This window comes from Gouania willdenowi, chromosome 15 (genome assembly GCF_900634775.1).
Source record: "Gouania willdenowi chromosome 15, fGouWil2.1, whole genome shotgun sequence".
Classification (NCBI taxonomy): domain Eukaryota; kingdom Metazoa; phylum Chordata; class Actinopteri; order Blenniiformes; family Gobiesocidae; genus Gouania; species Gouania willdenowi.
In genome coordinates, this window is record NC_041058.1 from 4,496,659 (window position 1) to 4,513,487 (window position 16,829).

Genomic DNA, 16,829 nt, shown 5'->3' on the forward strand with positions numbered 1-16,829 from the left:
TTAAAGTTACATAAATGCCTTTTTTTTATTGGCTTGTAATTATGCTGTGACATTCACATATCATCACAACATAGAAGAGACCGTGGGATCATAAAGCATATGATCTCTGCAGAATGTAAACATGACCTCAACTCTCTGATGGCTTCCTAGTATAACCTTGTGCGCTCATGAGTGCTGTGAAAGGAATACAGGAATGTGCATCTAATAAAAGCTTCAGTAAGCTCGATTTAAAAAAGCACATTACACATGTAAAAAACCCCTTGTTCTTTGGAAAGTACATAACACCGGAAAGCATTGCTACAACATCTGAGTGATGCTTGCAATGTTTGTTGCCTAATCGACTAGTCCGTTCCACAAGGTTTTTCAATGGTTAAATTTAAGCAAAAAAATAGTCTTTTAAAAAAAAAAAGTGTGCATTTTAATATATTTAATAACAGGATCATACCATGTCATTTCAACAATATAGTGATGGGGATATGTGTTGATTTTATTGTCTATTTTTAGCTTCCAATATCTCAGGAACTACATCACATAGGAATCTAAAATGTGGTATAGTAATACAGCGCCACCTACTCTCAGAATATAAACATATCTGCTATACATCCTATCTGGTGGACATGCCAGCTCCTGGGGTTTGGGTCTGGAACATGTTTGGGCCTTCAGTGAACAACTTAGCATATGCCTCAGCTCCCTGTAATTTTATCAGCTTTGAGTTATGAACATAGACTGTTCACATCACTAATGATTAGTCATATATGCATTGGTCCTTGAGTGACTTATAGCATACATATTACTCTTTATTGGGATAAAAAACAATTCTTCTTGATGAGACTTCATTTTGATTTTGGACCCAAACTTTGGTCTATTTCACTACTCGCAAATATTGACATGAGGCCATTGAAGCTTGCCTCTGTGTCTTATAATCATTTGATGTTTATTAGTTTTTCATTAGCAACAAAACAAATATAATAACTGCATCAGAAAAACATTTGATTTTAAAAACATAATATGAACAAATTTCTCTTTTTTGGGGTGTTTTTCTTTCAAAATATATCAATATTTTATTATAATTTTTTGAGACCAAAGTGCGTAGGATGTCCTAAAAATTAGTTGAAATGACATGGAATGACCCAATTGTCTAAAAACATGCTCTGCATGTCCAAGAATTTCATATCCGAAACATTAGAAGATACTAGCAGTCGTTCTCAAACAACTTCCTTAATTTCTAAACCCTTTTCCTTGTAGTATTGACTAACTAGTATTTAGCATAATCCTGCACTATGGAGTGTGTTTGTGTTGGTGAAAGCAAACCGCTGACTTGTATTACCCTCTAAAGTACCTGAAAGTGTTTTCTATCCGGCACACTGAAGAAAATGAATTACAGGAAGGAGCTCCAGAAGCAGGTGGAGCTGACGGAAACATAAGCACAACATGGGGACAATGGCGTCTTGTGATGTTACCAAACATGCAGAACATGCCCTCAGTGCGCCGTCAAATCAAAAAGGTACAGTTTGGCTCAACAACTACAAACAAGACTTTGACGCACTATGAAGTAAAGCCTTTTAAAAGGAATCAAACACTAGAGTTCCTGCTGGAAGCTAAACAAAAACTACACAACCAAAGGAAAACGTGTAACACTAAGTATTTGACTTTTATAAACTGTCATTAGAAAACGTGATGTAATCATAAGACTTCCATGTCATAAGTTTTGGAGAAGTTGGTAGAAAGAAGAGAGAATAATATAATATATTGTTGAATCACAGCAAAGAAATGTGAATGTAAGCAAGGAGAAACACCAAATGGATGGCTGTCTGTGGGAAGGTCAATGTGGTGGGGAAAACAAAAAGAACAGCAGATGGACAGATAGAAGTAAAAGGATGAAAAAAAAAAGCTAAAAAATGTATACATCAGGAGGAAGAAGATTGCATAGAGCGTCCGATTTTCCATTTCAGAATTTTTTAAATTTCCTTTCAGGGTTTAGCCCACTACTTTTCAACCTTGGGGTCGTGACCCCATGTGGGGTTGCCTGAAATTTAAATGGGGTCACCAAATCACTAATCCTGGCTACTCTGTATTTGTTACAAAGTATAACAAACAAAAGTTTTTGGGGTCGCCAGAAACTTGTATTCTCAAAATGGGGTCATGATCCAAAAAAGCTTGGAAACCCCTGGTTTACCAATTTCCACATCACATTACACTTTTCTGTTTTGTTTCATCATATTTCCCGTTTATGCAACTTTACTGGATATCAAACACTACTATTATGAATTTGACATTGAATATACTTCAGATGACTTAGAAAATCATGGTCACATAAGATTATGTTGCAAAGAACAAGACTAGCCTAAAACCCTCAGTCACCAGTTAAACTACTTACATTACACACGTATTGCACCAAACCCCACGCAGGCGTGTGATTTGAGATGCTCCTGCAGGTAAACTCATCACCAGTGCAGCTAATATACCATCAGCTAATCCCATCTTTGCATTCAAATCTATAAAGGCTCAACTTTCTGTTTGTCGCACCGTCTAGACTTTTAATCACAATCTTTCTGTTGAAAACAGCGTGATATTGTCCAAAAACATGCATGTGAGCCTGTGACGCATTTCTGTGTAATTTAGATAAAGAAAAAATGAATAAATAAATAAAATGAGTCAGAAAAATCAGACAATATGAGACCTCTCAGGTTCTGATCATATGAAGTTCAGGAGCGATTGAATAGATTCAGACAAGATTATGTCTGTGTGCGACGTGTCTGCAATAAAATATCCTTTCCTCTATTTTATGTATTTATAGGTGAAAAGGTCACATGAGTGTGGAGCTGGTTATGTAAAGCAAGGGAGAATGTACTGGCCATTATCGTCGACTCCAGCATCAGCTAATGTTTTTTCCATTTTGCCATTAATGTCTATAAAGGCTTTACAGCGCTCTGATGTGTTTTACACCGTCAGCAACAAGATGGCTGAAACATTATGGATTAGTTGTGTCCATGTGCCAGTGTATACCAGTAAGCTGTTTGTAATAAATCTCAGAGAACAGAGGCAGCCTCTATTTTTCAATCAAGCAAAATGACAGAAAAATAGACAATACATACTCCAAAAATGCAAAGTACGAAATAAAGATACAGAAATACGAGAAAAATATACAAAACATCAAGAATACAAAAAAATTACTCCTAAAACACAAACAGCAAAACAGCATCTAAAATATAAATAAAAATGACACAAAAAAACCCAAAAAAAAAAAACCACAAACTGACTCCAAAAAACAAACGGAAAAAACACAAGACAACAAAATTACTCCTAAAAACACACAAGATGACAAAAAAATACACAAAAAAAAAAATAAATAAAACACACAAGATGACAAAAATACATAACAGGAAAACACACAAAGCAACTGCAAACACACAGAGGAAATCCTTTCACAAAAATATAAAAAAGTGACTGAAAAAACAAAAAACACAAAATGACAAAAAAAAAAAAACACAAACATACAATATGACAAATAGTACACAATAAGGATACACAAAAGGAGTTAAAAAACACAAGATGACTAAAAATACACAAAAAAAACAGAAAAACACAAGACAAAAATATATTTAAATAACACAAAACCATTTGTTGTTTCCTGTGTTAATGCTCAGATTGGTCATTTTTCTAAAAGCTGACATGATTGTTGATAATGTGGCCCTCACTTTGATATTCACTGTAGTCAACAATCATCAATGTCAATCAAACAAGAGTTTACTTAATATAAAAACTACTTAAAATAAACTCAGGGTCTAATTAGGAAATGTAAACCACCTGCTCACTTTAATTCGATCAGGTGTGTCCAAACGTTTCACTGCTAGTAGACCAAGTGGGTGTGTGGGTAAATTTAGAAAATTAGTCAAACATATTTCCTGCACTGCCTTCAAACACAAAAACTAAAGGTGACGTGGTCATAGATATCCCTGGAGATGCACCTCACTCACACATGCAAGATGACTGGAATATCCCAGTTTTGCCATGCTTGCGTCACTTGATGACAGCAGTCATTTTTAATCATAAATTGGTAAAAATCCCTCTAATCCAGGGGTTCCCAGGTTCAGTCCTGCAGAGCATCAACCTTGGGCCTTGGATTTTCTGAGATGAATGTTGGTGTCATTTTTTATCATCAGTTGCAATATGAAACAGAATATATCCTAACTTGCATGTTTTGGGACAATATCACATATTTAAACTAGAGGTGGGACTCCATAAAAAAAAAAAAAAAAAAAAAACTCTAATTAGAGACTTTGTAATTAATAAATACATTTTGATTAATCTAAATTAATCACATAATATTTGACACGAGAAGCAACGTTTTTCTATTTAAATGGATTTTAGTACATGACCGAATCAATGAAAACAATAAATGAGCTTAAACAACAAAATAGAGTTTATTTTTTCCATCACTGAGCTTGTTCATGTGTTACGAATTTTATATTTGATAGCGCTTTGAGATGTCTTTGTTGTAATTTGCACTATATAAATAAAATTGAATTGAATTAACAATGTTTAATATGAATAAAGAATAATTTGATTGCACAAACTCAACTTTAAGTAAGCTATATTCATGTTTTTCAGGATTTTTTTGTAAACCTTCTAAAACAAATGTGTTTTTATATAATAAAATAATAAAAAACGGAACATTCCAAAAATGGAAACTGAACAGCGCAAAAATATTTAGAGTATCTGTGGCATGAAATAAACGAAGCAGCTGATTAATTTAGTTTGAAATAGTCTTTCTACATAGCCGTTGATAAGTTGGGTCAGACGATGCTATATGTAGCAGCGCTAATAGCCCCGCCCACATCCTCTACCACCGAGAGTGGACAACTGCATCATTTAATCCACTGACTTTGTTCATTTGTTACTCATGGATTTATTCATTTTGGCTCTGAACACTGTCATCTTGTCCAGTGTGGATTCGAGACACCGTCTGCTCGGACTACGACAGCTATCCATGCTAGCTGCTACATGTTTAGCATTGAGGCTGCAAAGCTCCGGTGATTGGCAAATTATTTTTTGCACACAAGTGGGCTGGTGTTTTTTTTTTTAAAAAAAAAACCAAAAAACTCAAATTAACGCAGCAAAGACGTCTCCTCAAGTTCTCCAGTTGTAGCTGGTGTGTCGGTATTATGGCTATAGCGGGAACTCGTGAAATGAGAAAGGTTCTGCAAATATTCCTGTCTAATGTCCTGCATGTTTAGCAAAAATGGTGAACAGATCAAATCTCGTGCAAAATCTCATGCTATGTCATCTTGTGTGATTTTAGCCTTACTGTCAGAACTGATGGTTAAACAGATGTAGAAATGACTACAATAATCCAACGTGCTCCATTAAGACATATGCTTCCGTGTTGCTATACATGCACTGATGATGACTTCAAACCTTTGTCTGATAATGAACCCAGGATGTTATTGGAACAAGTCCGGATGATTTTAACTAGTGTACACAACAAGAAAAGGAAGAACAACAAAGTGAGTGGCGTTTTGTCAATAGTGAGCAGATCGAATGGGAGACGACCATTATTATTAGCACCACCCTGGGTACTTAAACAGCTCCCACTGAATGTGTGCTGAAATGAGTGACCTCCATCCAAAGAAAGAAAGTGCTATTAAAGTGCATTTCAAAGGTAAAATGGCTGCAATAAATAAAGGAGTTGTTCCCCATCCGCTCTAATGTGCCATGCAATCAGAAGGACTTTAACCCCAAGATTAAAATTATGCAACTAAAACCAGCTAAAGCATGTGCACTCACTGGGAGAATCATCTCCCTTCCTGTGGAGGTGTGTCCAATCCCTCAGTAAAAACCTTCTCTTCCTACATGGTACATCCCTGGAAGGGCTAATTTATGGGATGTAGGTGTAAGTGTCCTGTGAAAGGCGTAGGTTTGATTTAATCATAAGGTCAGAGCGCCCTTGAGCCGGGGAATGTAGCGTATAGAGTGTTATGGAGCGTGCACGGCTGGCCTGTGAAAGGCAGGAGACTTAATCAAAGGGGCTCAACGACAGATACCTTCGCCTTTCCATCGTTCATGTAGCACTCACACAAACAGGAGTTCTGTTTGGTAAAAAGGAAGTAACTACACGTGTATTCAACCCTGAGCCGCTCGTATAACTAACACACGGAATCCTGCCACTAAAAAAATCCAAAAACGAAACAGCTCATATTCAGAAAATTACGGCTTTGCTGTTCCATTCTTCTCTCCGTCTGTTTTCCGACTACCAAACTAAACATTTAACATTATTTCATAAATCCTCCACCTTTGGTATCATCCCTTCTACCGCCGTGCATCTCCTTTGGCCTAGTTGGAATCGGAGTCGGTCTACACTCTGGATGTTCTTTGTCTAAACACTGCGGTTCAGCAAAGCCAATGCTCTGGAAAATGTTAGTCATGTGATTAGAAAATGTCCACCTTGGCGAAGCATGTGCAGCTTTAGAGTCTGAGGAGGAGCAGTGAAGAAGAGATGTGACCATCTGTCTAGGAATGTAGGCTTTGGAATATTGGGGGGGAGGGGGGGGGTCTTTTCCAGATGATTACTGCAGCTTTTTTCTAAAAAAAGTGAATCTTACAATGAGTGAATTTTAGTGGAAATCTTCATCCAAATGTTACATCTTAAACATCTATTTACAACTAAAAGCAACTGCAGACTGAAAATATTAATAGGTTTCTTTCCCTGACCAAGTGCGATCACTAGGGCTGAGCAATATATCAATATAGTTTAACTTGTAGCTTTTATTCACAGGTTTGGGACAACATCACAAGGAAGGCAGGTCTCCAAAACATGGACTAACTAAAGGTTCGTGCACAACTATTCTAAGTAGGGCCTCCGACTTCCCAGAAAACAGACAAAAAAAATAATCGCAGAAATACCGTCCGGAAATAGCTATACAACACAGAATCTACCCTCACCTACATATTTGGGGAGACTATTTCACCTTTTCACCATAATTATCCCATTTAAACAGATGATTAAATGTAAAGCAAGTGTTTGGAGGAGATAAACATAAATGTCATGCTACGAAATCTTGCGACTATCAATCGTACAACATTTGGCTAGATTTGAGCAGCTGTTTCATTCCGCACTTCTAAAGCAAAGGAAAATTATATTTGTTAATAGTTAAAAATGAAATCAATCCCAAATAAGCAATTTTAGAATGATTATGGGCCCATACGTGTGAGTATTTGCATTACTAAGAAGATTAGGGTTGACTTTAAACCAGTTTGACTAAAAATCAAACTGTTGCAGTTTAATTGACAACTAAACCAGATGAACCATTCTAGATCCAACTGTAGACCTGGTGTGATGATGAAACCTGGTTTTTCCTGAAAAATAAGAAAGTCATTTTCTCATAGGAAGTACATGACAAAGGACGCATTATGAGGAGGAGATGCTAAACTGGCCTAAACACTGAGGAGAACTGCTGCCAAACCTATTGGTAACCAAATACTGCAGCACACCAACAGCAAGAAAAGTGAGAGTCATTCTACACATGTTGGTGTTGAGCAGAGGTAGGCAACTTTTATCACAGCGAGGCCACAACAACGTGTTTGTTTGATCGAAGGGCCACATGATCAACATTCATGTCAGCATTTAGAAAAACTAGTGCAATGCCCGTAGGAAGTATGTATTGCTATAGAAAAGTGGGAGGTTTAAGATTTAGCACTGTAATATAGGCTAGCATACATCCGCAGCTTACCGAGAGAGAGAGAGAGGTGTGTGTGGTCGGGATCGACCAATATGGATTTTTTAGGGCCGATGCCAATTTTTTTTTTTCCATCAGCCTTAGCCGATGACCGATACGGACTGCTGAATTTCTTGAGCCAATGCTACTTTTGCTCCTTCAATTTACATCATAAAAATTTACACGATGAAAACAAATGATATCTGTCTATCACAAGTGTGCGGGCGGAGGCTCTGTGTTTTTTTGAGAGTTGATGAATTTTGATACCACCAAACCTCCTCACTATTTTAACGCGGTATATGGTATTACCGCGACTAATTAAAAAAATATATAATGATGTAAGGCTCAGGGTGCGTTTACACCGAACTTGACAGTGTCTGTCTACGGAGCTAAGTGATGGGGAGAGAAAGGTCTGATCACTTATTTTCCTTCTGCGGCCATATGTTTACAGCACATAAACAGCGCGGCTTTTATGGTTTAAAAGATCAATGCTTTAATTTTGCCCCAGCAAGTTGAGAAAGCGTCCCACTTCAGCCATCTCACCGTAGAATGAAAAGTTCAAATTTTTCAACTTTAAGTCTTATTGGAGTCATATTGTGTATTTGTGCTGTTATTTAGCATTTTTTGTGTATTTCTATTGACGTTTTGCTTGTTTGTTAGTGCTGTGGATTTACAGAATCATTTTTTGTGTTTTTCTTGTTTTGTGTACTTTTGTCATCATTTTCTGCAAATTTGAGTAATTTTGTGTATTGTCATTTTGTTCATCTTGGTAGTTTTGTGTGTTTTTGTAGTATTTTCTAAGTTTTTCTCTCGTCTTTTAATGCATCTACTTTTAGATAGATTAAAATCAAATGCTGAAGCTACATGTAAATATGAGTCGAAAAGAACTATATATATATATATATATATATATATATATATATATATATATATATATATATATATATATATATAGTCATTATCTTAACCAATACGATTCGGCCCATTTGCTTTAAAGCAAAAATATCTTAGTGGTCAGCAAACAAACAGCATTGGGCTGGTGGTTATAATGTTATGGCTAAACAGTGTTTAACCATAACAAGAAGGTGAGCACATCGTGGCATAGAGTGAATGTTAAACCTAAGAATGACTGAACGGGCGTCACATTTCTGTACAAAACAAAAAACCTGAAAAAACCTTTAATCTGGCACCTGCCTGCTAATACAAACGGTAGGTTTGGATTAAAAAATGCTAAAACAAAGTCCATTATTTTCATTCATGGATTAGTTTGATCTCAATGTGTGGGAAAAGAAAAAACCAGGCTTCTTTATTATAAAGACAATAAAACAACATTATAAAAAAATATATATTTTATGGGAGCAAAGCAGATTTGGACTTTAAGTTTTTAACAACCTTGGTCTGAACCAGACAGGGGCAATGGATAACTCTGTGCTTCCTTCAAAGTAAATGCACAAAACGACTTGAAAATGACACGAAAAGAACAACAAATCTACAAAATGAGACCAAATATATATATATAATTACACTAAAACAACAAAAATACACTAAATATCAGAAAAATACACTAAACAACAAAAAAAGACAAATCCTTTGTCAGTTCATGTGTTAATGCTCATATTGATGCTTATTCTAATGCTGACATGAATGTTGATAATGAGACCCTCAGATCAGATACAATCACATTTGTGTGGATACAATTGCTTGGATAAAAGTTGTCAATCTCTGGTCTAAACCCATATTAAATCCTTATTTTCGAACATAAAATTACACTTTTTTGGGGAAAAAAAAAAAAAAAAAAAAAAAAAAAAAATCTCCCTACATTTTTGGGACGATAAAATTGACTTAACTTGCGATATGTATTGACTTCATAATTAAAAGTATTACTTGTATTTATTCAGAAACTTGATTAAAGCGTCTAATCTTGATCATTTAAATCAGCTGAGTCACTTATACAAATGTTGATTAAAGACGGCTCGTGAATAGACCAAATCAATTGATTACATCGGTTTATTCATCAGTATATCGCGATAACTACAAGACTAGTTTGCCCGAGTGTTGAAGCTGGTTTAGTTAGTCAAAGCACATGTTGACACATGTGTTTTAATGCTGTTTATCTGCGTTTTAAACATGAAATAAGAGCTGTGGAGCAGCAGGTGACTTTAGATAAGAGTCGTTGACGGCTGTTTTGTAAATAATAATCGTTTCACAGACACAAACTAAACCGGGTTCAGGTTAAACTCACGTCCGTGAAGGCGTCCTCGGTTGGAAAAGTGAGAAAAGAAGCGGAGAGAATGTCCGTTAATCCATGTTTTCTCACCGTCGGTAGCTGCAGTTTGTAGCCCGGTGAACAACAGCCGTTTAACAAGCTCCGACTCCTCCTGACAGACGGAAAGACGACAGACACACACCGACAGACACACGGAGAGAGACGATTTAACGGCGGCGGCTGAACAGGGGTGTGGCCTCGGTAAGTCCCGCCCACTACACCTTATACACACAGAGAACGGAACTTTTGTTCTACACACACACATATATATATATATTTATTGTTGTTTTATTTTATCTTGTTGTTCTATACATCACAAAAATGTATTTATTTATTATTTTTGCATGTACTTGTTTCTCATACTAATAAAGCTGTTTTGAATTGTATTGATTGCCTTAACACACACGAAGGAAGAAACACACACAATTAAATAAAGACACACATACACACACAGAGAGAGAGAGAGACATTTAAATAAAAAACACATACAAAGAGAAGAAAAGAAACACACACACACATTTATATATGCACACATTTAAATAGAACACACACAAACACACACTTAAATTAAAAACACACACACAAACAAACACACACACACATTTAAATAAAAAAAAAACACACAAACACTTATATACACACAGAGAAAGAAATAATGAAAAACACACACACACACACACTCAAATAGAAACAAAAAAAAACACACACTTATATACAGACACCCACACAGATTAACACTGTAAAGACTGATGATGTGTCATTTTGAGCAAAAACCAGGTAAGAGCCCCGCCCCTTTTACCACCTGTAGGTTAAACTGCCAAACAGAAAACGCAGCATTATGTAAACACACCTGGAGCATGTGTGGGATAATCCAGTGACCTGTTCATTCACTATGTCCATTTCCTCAGGAATGCACAGCACAGACTTCCTGTTTTACACGTTTGATCTCCTCCACTGACAATAAACACCAACCCTCGTCTTTACGAGACCAAGACATAAAGCTCCAGTAAATTTCCACAAACACGCCTTTATTGGGATTATTTTGGAGCGTAGGTTGGAGTCCTTTGTTAGAGACATGTGAAGCATCCTGAAGCTACCACTGTTTGGTCTCATGCAAAAGCGTCTTCATCTAAAGACATTTAAAGATGGTTGATGGCCTCCTTTGATGAATAATAGATGATTTTTGCAGAAGTTTCCTGTCATAAACACACAGTGATAAAGACAGTGTTACTAATGGATCGCTGTGTGAGTGCAAACACTCAAGATTGTTGTGGTTTTGTGTGTTTTTTACTCATCTTGTGTATTTTTCTCTCATTTTGTGTATTTTTCTGTTTGTTTTCTGTGTTTGTTGTTGTTGTTTTGTCTGCTTTTAGGACCTGTATTACGAAGCTGGATAAGTATCCATCCATCCATCCATTTTTAGACCATTTTCAGGGTCATGGGGCTGGATAAGTATATTCAGGATAACTCTCCATTAGCGGTCTTCACCTAACCAAACATTTTCTGTCAGAGAGCAGCTGTACTACAAAGCAGGATATAACAATGGGCCATTTCAGCCTGGCTAAATGCGTGTTTACATAAAAAGGGTGGAGATTGTAGTGTCTGACTAATCACAAACACAGAGAAACTGTGTAGAGCAGCTTACATCACAATTGAGGAATAATTTTTTGAAAATGTGAAGAATTAAAATCCATAATTCAGAACAACACTGTTGCTGCAGAAAAAGCAGGAAGAAAGAAAACACAGGCAGGAAGCTGCTGACACTGTTAATAATTCCAAGAGAACTGATTGGTCAGGAGGCGGGACTTTTGTCGCTCAGATCTTATCCACTTTGTAACCTGGTTAGGTGTTAAAGCTAAGTTACCATGGCGATTTAGCCAAGTAAGATGTTAGCCAGCGTCGTAGGACAGCACACACAGAATAAATCCTGGAAGTTAGCGCAAGAAGAGGAAATCCAGCTTCGTACTACAGACCCTATGTGTCCAGTGTTGTATCTGTTTTTTATTCCACTTCATAGAAACATTGAGTTCTCTGTGGTCATATTGTTGTGGCTGATCATAGCAGATGCAGCGTTGGGAATGTGAAAGACAGGAAAACGTCACTGCCGACTGATGTTTGACATCCTTTTATGATAGTTTAGATCAAACCTGAGTGCTTCCTGCGTTTACGACTTCCTGTGTCACATCTAGAAAGAAACGCACACAAAAAGCTGCTTCAAATTTTGTGTTTTTTGTTGTTGTTCATTTTCAAATTTCTCTGTCATTTTGTGTATTTATGTGACCATTTTGTGTGTTTGTTTCAGAGGCCCTAAAAAATTAATATCAAGGATGTGGATACATGTCAAAGTCATGGCTTGCTGGCCAAATTCAGGACATCGTAGCATCGAATTTGGGCCCATGCACGATTGTGCATGAGTAAATATAATGGAGAAAATGTGAATTATTGATTAAATCAGCATTTAGTTCACATCCAGAGTATTTCATTCATTCATTCATTTTGTCTTCTTTTTTTAAATAATATTTTTCAGGAAATTTATTTTGAAATATTATGAGTTCTTCCTGGGCGTGGCCAACCTGAGAGTTCCTCATAAAGACACTTGAAAGCCATCAGTAAACGCCTCTGAGGAAGACTGACAGTAGGCAGTCAAAACATGTCAGGAGATCAAAGTAAAATTCCTGAAAAAAATGTGTCTGAATAAAAGAAACCATAACATATTACATCCAGAGGTTTACGTCTAAATATATATATATATATATATATATATATATATATATATATAGTTCCCTAAATAATAATTTCATAATACATAATTGCTATAGAGCCTAGGTTCCCAAAGTGAGGTACGCAAATTGCCACAGGGGGTACATGAATAAAAATTTAAATTGGAAACTAGAATATAAATCAAATATAAAGCTTCCATGAATTGCCACAAATTACACATTAGCCGATGTAAGACTACTCATGGTTACATATTATTATTATTACATTATACATTATAATTATTATTATATATTGTTCCTCAACAGGATAGGTAAAATTCAGAGACACATTTTACTGTAGGGCTACATTGTATATGACACTACATCAGTGGTTCCAAACTTTTTTGGATCGTGACCCCATTTTAACGTCACATTTTTGGTGTCTCCATAGAATTTTTTTTTCTTTCTCAAATTAGCTTTTGATAATGTTTGTTGTTGCCAGGATTAGTGCACTTATTATTATATTTGAGAAAGTAAAAGTATAGATTACAGTTTTTGTTGTTGTTAAAATTGTTTTGTGTGTGGTGTTATAATTTGAAAAAAAATAATTAAAAAAATGTAAAAGTACTTTTTTAATTAGTATTTTATTTTTTTGAAGAATCATTAGACATTTCGGGGAACCCCATTTGAATTCCAAGCGACCCCACATGGGCTCACGACCCCAAGGTTGAAAATCACTGCATTACATTATTATGTTTTTAAGTGTGCAGCAGTAGGGGGTACGTGGCTTTAGGTTAAATGTCTGAAGGGGTACAGGACTGGGAAAAGTTTGGGAACCAGTGCTATAGAAAAATAACGGCGCAATGGCAACGTATTGTTCACAATTTAAGTTTTTTCTTAATCAGACGACATTAGAGCAGCGATTCTCAACTGGTGGGTCGGGACCCAAAATTGGGTCGCAGACCTGTACTGGGTGGGTCGCGGACAGCTGGTCAAAAATAAAAAAAATACTTAACACCTCATGTTGGACTGGTTTTTTATTTTGAAAAAAACTTTTCTTATGACAGGCTTTTGAAATGCATGTTGCACAGGGAAAAAAAATGTATATATATATATATATATCTCACATTAGCACAACCACAGTGGTTTAATATGTTCCTTTGTCGTATTAAAGATTAACAATCGACTGAATAATAAAGTCAGTATTAGCACACAGTGTGTGGGAATGAGCAGGCTGTTCAGTTTGAACATTATGATTAGGAAGGTGTAATTCAAGGCTGGTGGTTAAACTTTAATCATTGGCAGTAGAAAGAGTGCAGAATAGATAGTTCCAGCACAGTGAGCCTGGGTGCTCAGATACACAAGATAAGGCTTTGATTTGGTCCGATTATCTGTTGACTCTGACATTTGACCCAGTGCGTCATGGGACATGATGTGAGAAACTTCACATGACTTCAGATTTGAAATGCTGCATGTGGTCTAGACTTTGGGTCACTTCCTTTAAAAGGTTTAATCACACAAATCGGTGTGTGTGTGTGCGCGCGTGTGTGTGTCTGCTAAAAACTAGGTTTATTCATGTATTTTTCTGTTTTCTGCCAAAATGACTTCCTAACACATTTCTAGTCTTCTCATGCTATGAATAAAGTAAAAACACTTCCATGCATCATCTCCAGGACTCCACATCCCACAATGCAATGCGTGACATTTTTGCGAAGATGGATGGAAAACCACAGAGCAGCACTCACTCAGTGGCTGTGTTGTAAATGTCATACTAACATACTACTCATACTAAGCCTGACAGTAAAATGATTATGTAGTGCGTTCACATTAGATAGTATGGAAAGATTCAGTATGCAAGAAATACCCTGATGTATACTATATGGGGAACCTGGAATGTATAATGGTCCTTGGACCGCCTTCAAGCTAAAAGTCAAACATCCGCTTTTCAAAACAAAAGCATATCTTCTTGCCTTCCATTAGTTATTTAACTCTTTTGTAAATAGGGCTCTTGTTTTGAAGTTAACCGGAATTTTTGTCAGTACCACAATGGAGGGTCTCTGAAAATCTCCGAAATGTCGGCATGAAATGTGTATACGTGCGTTTTATGGATGAAATCAGCACATGTTGATATTCTACTTGGTCACGTTCTCTCTTAAAATGTTTTCAGAACTTTCAAAGTAAAGGTGGAGAATCAACAGAGATATTTAGCCTCAGTGTGATTTTGTTTTTTGTCGTTGTAGGTTCCAAATGCATCTTGGGAAACTTGGAAATATACTTCAGTGGGAACGCTGATCATGCTTGTCATACTTATAGTGTATAGTAGACAGTATATACTCATTGAGTATATAATGGACTCATGGAGTGGGCCATTTTGAACATAGCCAGTGATCAAACACTCCTACAGCAGTGACAGAAGGCAATTATGGAAAATAGGCACACCTGAGTGGAGACAGGACGGGAAACTGACTCACTCGTTCAATGCAAAACTTACTGAAAAATAACATGCAGAGAAAATTAATACTTAAGAGACTACGCTACCAACCAAATGACTAAAACATGACAAACAGAAGCAAATAAAAGCCCATTAATCCATTCATTCTGTCCTGGTCCGTCTCTGTTTTCATTCAGGCAGTCGAGTGTAAACAAAGCCTTTTGTCATTCATTTAGTCTCATCTGATTCATTAACTGGCTCAATGCAAACCACAAACTCTTTAGTAAACACAGAAGTCTCACTAAAGCACTTTGTTTCTGCAAACACAGACTTTGTCACAGTTGAATAATAAAAATCAAATCTCTAACAGGTTATTATAAAATTCACCTCCAGTAAACCAAGCCCAATAAAGATAAGTTACGTCACAGATTTAATCTGCTCTTCCTTGTTCAAATCACTCATTTATTTAATATGATGATGAAGCAGTATAGTTTGAACCTGACTTATATTTAAATATAACATTTAGATTTAATATTTAAAATTTTAAATTAACATTTCAGATTTAGATTCAATATTTAGATTTATTATTTAACATTTAGATATGGAGATAATATTTAACATTTAGATTTAATATTTAGAATTCATGTTTATATATTTAACATTTTGATTCAATATTTAACATTTAGATTTTGATTTATTATTTGACATTTAAATTTAATATTTAGATTTAATATTTAACATTTAGATTCAAAGTTAATATTTAGATTTATTATTTAACATTTAGATTTAATATTTGACATTTAGATTTCATTTTAGATATAATATTCAACATTTAGATTCAGCATTGACATTTTATTTTTACATTAAAAAAAAAGATCACATAAATTTCTTAAACGTGGTTTCTTGCTAAATTTTGCAAAAAGTTGTTTATTTTAGCATGCACAACTTTACAATCTGTGCCCCATATTCCTCCCCAAACTGAGCCTAAAGAGTAAAACATGTAAAAGCCTTAAACACGGCCGTGGTTTGGTGAATTTTACTTTTTTTTTTTTAAGTAATCGGGGGATTCCCCATCACCCTGATGTCATATTTTCTGCCAAATGAATCATAGCAGCCACGAGGTAGAGCTTCATGTTAGAGTGGAAACCCTCGATGGAAAGAGTGAATGGAACAGCTCAAACTTTCTATGTGAACGCGCAGAGGTGTCAAGTCTACGGGAATGTGTTCAGTCAGTGACCTCACACAGGAAAACTCCAGACTTACCAGACTTTTCCAAACAGAGCCAAGCTAAAGTTACATCAAAATACTGTATGTGTTTAATGTTAAAGCGGATTGTTTTGTGCTTGTGTTTTAGACACTTTTAATCAGAAATCAAAATGCTAGAGAGGGAAATGTTCTCATTTACTAAATTATCTTGAATTACAAGATTGTCAGCATTCATCACATTGTTTAAATTATTTTCTCCCAGTTTGTGTTTTTGGTGGTTGGTTGTTTCTTATGTCGTTTTCTATGTTTCTCTGTTATTTGAGTATTTTGTAGTAATTTTGTGTATTTTCTGTCATATAATGTGTTGTTTTCTGTGTTGCTGTAATAAGTATTTTTCTCTCTTAGATGTGTTTTTGGTGTCATTTTGTTGTTTGTCTGTTCTTTTTATTATTCAGTATATTTTTCTCTTATTTTGTGTGTTTTTGTTGATGTTTTGCAAGTTATTAGTAATA

The 16,829-nt window shown here is 35.7% G+C and overlaps 1 protein-coding gene across 4 annotated transcripts in view; it reads right to left on the reverse strand.

The window, feature by feature from the left end:
- Positions 1 to 10,168, reverse strand: part of b3gnt2b (UDP-GlcNAc:betaGal beta-1,3-N-acetylglucosaminyltransferase 2b) — a 35,033-nt gene extending 24,865 nt beyond the window's left edge. For 3 of the 4 annotated variants that reach the window (XM_028467894.1, XM_028467893.1, XM_028467892.1), the window contains exon 1: positions 9,958 to 10,168. The gene's annotated coding sequence lies outside the window, so the exon portion shown is untranslated. The remainder of the gene's footprint in view (positions 1 to 9,957) is intronic. The other variant, XM_028467895.1, reaches the window with a different exon arrangement.
- Positions 10,169 to 16,829: the final 6,661 nt, after the last annotated feature.